Source organism: Lolium rigidum, chromosome 1, assembly GCF_022539505.1.
Source record: "Lolium rigidum isolate FL_2022 chromosome 1, APGP_CSIRO_Lrig_0.1, whole genome shotgun sequence".
Lineage (NCBI taxonomy): Eukaryota > Viridiplantae > Streptophyta > Magnoliopsida > Poales > Poaceae > Lolium > Lolium rigidum.
Window position 1 is genome coordinate 66,917,451 of NC_061508.1, and position 7,710 is coordinate 66,925,160.

At 46.3% G+C, this 7,710-nt stretch overlaps 1 long non-coding RNA gene across 1 annotated transcript; it reads left to right on the forward strand.

Moving 5' to 3' along the window:
- Positions 1–3,560: 3,560 nt before the first annotated feature.
- LOC124685466 lies at positions 3,561–6,040 on the forward strand. The gene is made up of 2 exons (XR_006997459.1): positions 3,561–5,067; positions 5,455–6,040. It is a non-coding gene; the product is annotated as an uncharacterized LOC124685466 (long non-coding RNA).
- The last annotated feature ends 1,670 nt before the right edge of the window (positions 6,041–7,710 follow it).

The following is a 7,710-nucleotide window of genomic DNA, read 5'->3' on the forward strand; positions in this document are numbered from 1 at the left end:
CTTCAACAGAATCGGAGTACATAGCGGCTTCGGAGGCTTCATCGAAGCGGTATGGATGAAGAGGTTCATTGTAGAGCTCGGTGTGGTTCCTAGTGCATTGGACCCATTAATCATTTACTTGTGATAACATGGGTGCCATCGCCAATGCACAAGAACCAAGGTCACACAAGAGGCTGAAGCATATCAAGCTGCGTTACCACTCGATTCGCGAGTACATCGAAGATGGAGAAGTAAAGATTTGCAAAGTACACACCGATCCGAATGTAGCAGATCCGTTGACTAAAGCTCTCCCTAGGGCAAAGCATGACCAACACCAGAATGCCATGGGTGTTAGGTATATTACTATGTAATCTAGATTATTGACTCTAGTGCAAGTGGGAGACTGAAGGAGATATGCCCTAGAGGCAATAATAAAGTGGTTATTATTTATATCTTTATGTTTATGATAAATGTTTATATATCATGCTAGAATTGTATTAACCGAAACATTAGTACATGTGTGATATGTAGACAACAAGAAGTCCCTAGTATGCCTCTTAAACTAGCTTGTTGATTAATGGATGATTAGTTTCATAATCATGAACATTGGATGTTATTAATAACAAGGTTATATCATTATATGAATGATGTAATGGACACACCCAATTAAGCGTAGCATAAGATCTCGTCATTAAGTTATTTGCTATAAGCTTTCGATACATAGTTACCTAGTCCTTATGACCATGAGATCATGTAAATCACTTATACCGGAAAGGTACTTTGATTACACCAAACACCACTGCGTAAATGGGTGGCTATAAAGGTGGGATTAAGTATCCGGAAAGTATGAGTTGAGGCATATGGATCAATAGTGGGATTTGTCCATCCCGATGACGGATAGATATACTCTGGGCCCTCTCGGTGGAATGTCGTCTAATGTCTTGCAAGCATATGAATGAGTTCATAAGAGACCACATACCACGGTACGAGTAAAAGAGTACTTGTCGGGAGACGAGGTTGAACAAGGTATAGAGTGATACCGAAGATCAAACCTCGGACAAGTAAAATATCGCGAGACAAAGGGAATTGGTAATGTATGTGAATGGTTCATTCGATCACTAAAGTCATCGTTGAATATGTGGGAGCCATTATGGATCTCCGGATCCCGCTATTGGTTATTGGTCGGAGTGAGTACTCAACCATGTCCGCATAGTTCTCGAACCGTAGGGTGACACACTTAAAGTTGGATGTTGAAATGGTAGTTCTTGAATATGGAATGAAGTTGGAATATTTGTTCGGAGTCCCGGATGTGATCCCGGACATCACGAGGAGTCCCGGAATGGTCCGGAGAATAAGATTCATATATAGGATGTCATTTTATGTGAATAAAATGTCGCGGAAGGTTCTATGGAAGGTTCTAGAAGGTTCTAGAAAAGTCCGGAAGAAACCACCAAGGAAGGTGGAGTCCACAAGGGACTCCACCCCCCATGGCCGGCCAACCCTAGTGGGGGAGGAGTCCCAAGTGGACTCCCCTTAGGGGCCGGCCACCCCCACATGGGAGGTGGGAATCCCACCTTTGGGTGGGAGTCCTAGTTGGGCTAGGATTGCCCCCTCCTATGGAAGGATTTGGTTCGGGTCTTATTCGAAGACTTGGACACCACCTCTTGGGGTTCCACCTATATAATGAGGGACAAGGGGAGGGGGCCGGCCACCTCAAACACCACCAAGGTGGCCGCACCCCTATAGTGGCCGGCGCCCCCTCTCCCCAAACCCTAGCCGCCTCGCTCCTCCACTTCCCGCACGCTTAGCGAAGCTCCGCCGGACTTCTCCACCACCACCGACACCACGCCGTCGTGTCTGTCGGATTCAAGAGGAGCTACTACTTCCGCTGCCCGCTGGAACGGGGAGGTGGACGTCGTCTTCATCAACAACCGAACGTGTGACCGAGTACGGAGGTGCTGCCCGTTCGTGGCGCCGGAACCGATCGTGATCAAGATCTTCTACGCGCTTTTGCAAGCGGCAAGTGAACGTCTACCGCAGCAACAAGAGCCTCATCTTGTAGGCTTTGGAATCTCTTCAAGGGTGAGACTCGATACCCCCTCGTTGCTACCGTCTTCTAGATTGCATCTTGGCTTGGATTGCGTGTTCGCGGTAGGAAAATTTTTGTTTTCTATGCTACATCGCGGCGGTGTCCTGCTCCGACTGCCGCTTCAAGCAGCGCGCCGTGGCGTCCGCGTCGCCGGGGGCCGTCATCCGCTCGCTCTTCGTGTCCTAACCCGGCGCTCCACCCCGCGCTCGTCGCCGTCGACGACGACAACCTCGGCCCTCGGCCTCGGAGGGCGGCGACGGAGGCGAGCGGTGGCGCCGGCCGCCGACCTCTCGCGGCGGCTCGACGCGGCCACGCGGACGCGGGACGACGCGGTGGAGGAGACGGCACGGCTGCGGCACTCGGCGGCGGAGCCGGAGCTGAAGCTCGCGCGGCCGCGCACGCACGCACGGATTTCAGCCGCGCACGGACTCGATTGATGTCGCCGCGCACGCACGCACGGACTGATTTCGGCCGCGCACGGGATTCGATTGCTAGCTTGAGATCAATTTCTAGCTATATGGATAATTTACAGTAATTTAGTTGATTTTTTCAGATTTATTTGTGGGTGTTTGATCTTGTTTGTTGTATGTATGTTGAAAAAACTTGTTTGTGGAGCTCTATTTTACAGCCTCGCGGTGAAGGGCTGTTTTTGGCTTTTTGGTTGCGCTGTAAAATAGAGCCTCCGGCGAAGCACGCGCCAGCGTCGCGCGCTGTATCCGGATCCAGCGCGCTGCAAACGACGTTTACAGCGCCAAATTTTAGAGCCTCTGTTGGAGATGCTCTAAACAGATCAGTGTTTTCGGTGGCAAACCCTATTTGACGTTTCATGCGAAGGTTATCCGCGTGATTCTTAATCGGGCTGCCACAGTAGGCATTCGGGGTCATGTTTTTTTTCTGGTGTTGGGAAGGAACCTTCTCGGCCGAGTTTCTTGGTTTTTCAGTTTTTCTCTGATTTTTCGATCGGTTTTCTTTCATGTTTTCTTTTTCTCTTTTCGATTTACCTTTTTCATTTCTGTTTATTCCTTTTTCTTTTTTTCTAGTTTTTTTATCAATCTGTACATTTCCATTTTGAACATTTTCTAATATTTGAATATTTTTTCGAAATCGGAATTTCTTAAATTTTGAACATTTTTAAAATTATTTCATAAATTTTAACAATTTTCAAAATCTGAACCTTTTTGAAACTGGTCGATTTTATTGAAAACCTTAAAAGTAAACTTCGAAAAAATGTACAAAATTTTGAGAATGTTTAGATAATAAACAAAATAAAACAATCAAGAAAACGAAAAATTATGTTCGGATCCGGGGAGGGTGGTTCCGCTTAGGGCTCGTTTGGTTGTAGGCTTTCCCGGAGAGTTCCCCGTATTTTCCCTGGCCCCCCAATCCCCGGGCTCAATTTCCCTGGTATAGCCCACCTGTGCATTTGGATGCCCGCGAGGCCCTGTTTCCGCGTCCTTTCCGCCCTCCTCCCCGGGAGCGAATTCCACTAGTCGAGACGTGGGGAACGAGATCCGCGACTTGGTCTCGCCACAGGGAGGCGACGACACCGACGCTCGCGATCTCCTTCCTCCGGCGACCGCCCTCCGTCGTCTCCGTCTTCCGCTGTCCTCCGCCGTAGAAGATCTCCGCCTCCGTCTTCCGCCGTCCGAGAACTCCTCCTTCCGAGCTCTCCGCCGCTCGCCTTCGTCCAGGTTCTCCTCCACTCGCCTCGTCCGAGATTTCTGTCCGTGCTCGTCCAAAATCTTCGCCCGAGCTCGCCACAAAGGTTATCCCCTTCATCAAATTTGCTCCAGATCTGCTCATTTCTCTAGGTATAGCTCCAGATTGCTACAGATCCATAAATTTCTAACGAATCTCCCTCGTTTATTTGGCCAAGAACGTGAGCAGTGAGTCTTCCTACTGTCTAGACATAATTAATACTTATCTCCAGTCATAGCAAATTTTCTCTTGAGCTAGTCTTGATCCGTGTGATTAATTGGCAGTCACAGCGTTTGTTCTCGTATTCTGGTCTATAATACATGGATGTTGTGTTGCTAATTTCATGCTTGCTGAAGGTTGTGACGGGACGTAGTTGAAAGCCATTGTTTCTGCTATCATGAATCACTGGGATGGTTAGCATTACATCTGCTGCTGCTTGGTATGTCTCCAAGTATCATACAGAAATAAATTAAACCAACATCATATCATAATTAGGATTTATATTATCTTATGATCAGAGTGAATTTTTTAGTGATGCCTGAACCAAAATGCTAGATTGCCTTGTGATCTTAAGACTCGTTGTATTGTGTTTGCAATCATACTATAAATATATACCATTGTTCAGTACACATTTAGTTCAGAGGTCTGTGTGACATTAATTCCATCAGGCTGCTATTTTTGTGTGTCATCAGGCGACTTTGTGAAAAATATTGCTCTCAATTTCAATCTGATGTGAGCATAAGCTGCATTAGTAATGAGTGCTTAGAACACTACTGCTAGCTAAATCCCCAACCAAGATATTCTGGTGGTGACATGGTTCCATTTAGATACAAGTCCTATTTGTGATACCTTGCTTATCTTCAGGGCATTCATGGGAGTGACACGGTTCCATTTAGATACAAATCCTTTATGCGACAAGTGAATTCGAGTTAACTGAATGACTTGCATATTAACGCACTTGATCTTGCCCCTTTTGCTTTGTCTAGTTCCAAAAAGTTTTGGGTTTTAGTGTAAACCTGAAGCTTGGATATAGCTAGCTGTTGGTGATTGTTGAATTCTTTACATTCTAGACTCCATGTATTCTAACACTTTACCATAAACTTTGGCGAGGATCATGGCGGCCGGTGATGCTCTCGACGACCAGGACCATGACGGCCGGCAAAGGCTCTCAGCGAGCAGGAGCATGGTGATGGCCGACGTGCTCGGCAAGCAGGAGCACAACGGCCGGCGAAGCTCTTGGCGAGCAAGAACATGACGGCAGGCGAAAGCTCTCGCCAAGCACAGCCGGCGGTGACTGCTCGGTACTTACCTTCACTACACTTCTATATATTTGTCCTGCACTTCTATACTTACCTTCATTGCACTTCTATATTTGTCCTGCAATATCCGTGGCATTGTGAAAGTTTTTTGGATGTCAATGATGAAGCATGCCTGATATCTGCTTACTTTGGTACTCATACATGTTGCTTGCTGTGTAGGTTGCTTACAAATGTAGCACATATTGTATTTCTGTTCAGGTTGCTGCTTAGGTTGCTTGGTGCTGTTTGCTTTCTGTTTAGAAATACTCTCCTTTGAGAGGAGTATTTATGTTCAGAAATACTCTCCATGGTGTTGACATATTCTCTCGAAAAAATGAAATTTTGATGAGGTTCTTATCTTATGTTAATCTGAACCTGAAACTTCTTCAGGGAATTGCAAGAGAGGTCGAGCGCACCGCGGTCGGTCTTTCGGCTGGCTTGGAGAAGCAGGAGGCAAACTGTGGCCTCCACTCTGGAACGGGAGCATGGGCTTGGGGGCGGCAGCGATGAGACCGTCCGCTAGAGGGGAAGGCTCGGACAATGGAGGAGCTTCGGTGCTCCGGTGGCATGGTCGATGAGGCAGAGGTGGCGGAAGGTGAGCTCCGTCGTGGATGAAAACGGGAACGTGGCGACGAGCCCCGGTTTCCGGATCTTACACTCCATTTTATTCGTTGTCACTTTGGTGAAAACTGCTCTATTAATCTACATAACTTTGTAACTAACACATACATCTCTTGTGCACTACTAGCATTCGAATCTTGAGACTTCATAGTGAAAGGCATGAGAGTCAAAAATCATAATGAAACTGTGAAGTTTCGGTTGAGAATTGAAGTTTTGGTGTAGAATTGCTTGTTCTGATTTTGGTTCAGAATTGGAGTCATTATTTGCCTGGAGATGTAAAGATTAATGTATGCTTATGTTGGTGTGGTTGGTTGAATATGTTCCTCGAAATTTATGTATGAATTTGTATGCCTAACTTTTATAATCTATTGTGAAAAAACGTACATTTTTGGCCTTCCTTTTGAATTTTGCTTTTTCCCTACTCTTCCCGTCCGTTCCCTTGCTTCCTTTTCCAAACGGCAATCGCTAATTTACCGTAGTGGGAGGGGAAACCGGGGGTTCCCTCGTGACCAGGGAAATCTCGGACGGGGATTCCGTTCCCTGGTTTTTAGGGCCCTTGCAACCAAACGAAGCCTTATCGATGTGGAATCCCGAACTAGAGGAACCAACCGAAAGTGTTAACGGGGCCAGCCCATATACAACGGAAAAGGTGAGCAGAGGTACGCGTCTGCTGGATAGGGAAACCCATTTCCATGTTCCTATTCTCTAATGTTGGGATCCCCTACTTATGAGGGGTGCATCGCCTAAAGCCGATCTTGAATGGCCCGGCTCATTAGCTCGTTCGATCTACTATAAAGTCTTCTTTCGTTTTGCTACAACAAATGAGCCATATCGCAGTGGTGTCAGCTCCTCCCCTCCTCGACAGAGACTAGAGATCAATTCCCCAGTCTACATCTACACTATTTTCGAACTTAAATGAATTTCAAAACCGAGCAAAATTTAAATTTGAGAAAATTTCAAAATCGAGCAAAAAAAATGAAGAAATTTCTAAACTGGGCAAAATTTCAAAACCGCACAAAAAATAAAATTTATTTGAATTTCAAAGTTGCTCCAGTTTAAAATTTGCTCGAGTTTGAAAAATATGTTCAGAACAGAAAAAGAAAAAAGGAAAAAACCAAAATTGGAAAACCCAAAAAAAAACTAACAAAAATAGAAAAAAAATGAAACCGACAGAAAACCGTCCGAACCAGAAAAAGAAACGAAGAAAAAACAAAAGAACCATGCCAGATGGGCCGTGACCCACTTGCTCCCGCATGTAGGCGGGTGTTAATCCGCTCCACAGCTGTGCAGGAAATTGATATTTGTCTTACGTTTCGCTTCACCCATTCATTATTTTTCTGTAGAGAAGGTATTGTAAAATTTAAAAAAAAACGGCGGTCCACCTACCTTTTTTTTAAACCCCCGCTTGCTTTATTCATTGTTCAAAAAGCTTACAGGAAGATTGATTCTCTCAGGAGGGAAAGTAAACCAAATATGCTGGCCAACATATAGTGTCAGTACCCAACCTAGCTAATTTGTGCGTTTCTTCATTGGAAGCTCGCCTCTCGTTGAAGAAGGAAATACCACCACGACCTCTATCAGTGACACCTATCTCCTGGAGAATGTGACTGAATTGGCCATAATACTTGCCCTGCAATTCTAGGACCACCTCCAAGCAATCAGTAGCCACAATCACCTCGCTCGCGGGAAGATCTGTCGTCAGAGCGAGGGTCTCTCTACAAGCCAGAGCTTCGAGACAGCCCGGGTGTGTAATCTCATCGTATACAACCACTGATGCTCCTTGGAAAATCCCATCAGCCGAATGGCGGACGACCCTGACTGCTCCGCGCTTCTGGGTTTTCGCAACTGCACCATCCGCGTTCACCTTTAGCGTCCCTGGCGGCGGAGCGATCCAGCGCGGAGGTTGCTCTGTTCGCTGTGGGATCCTGCTGCACTTCTCCTTCTCCGACTGGCTCGAACCCAAGTCTCGGAGATAACTCGCAACAAACTGAAAGGTTGTCATCAGACTCTTATACACATACTAGA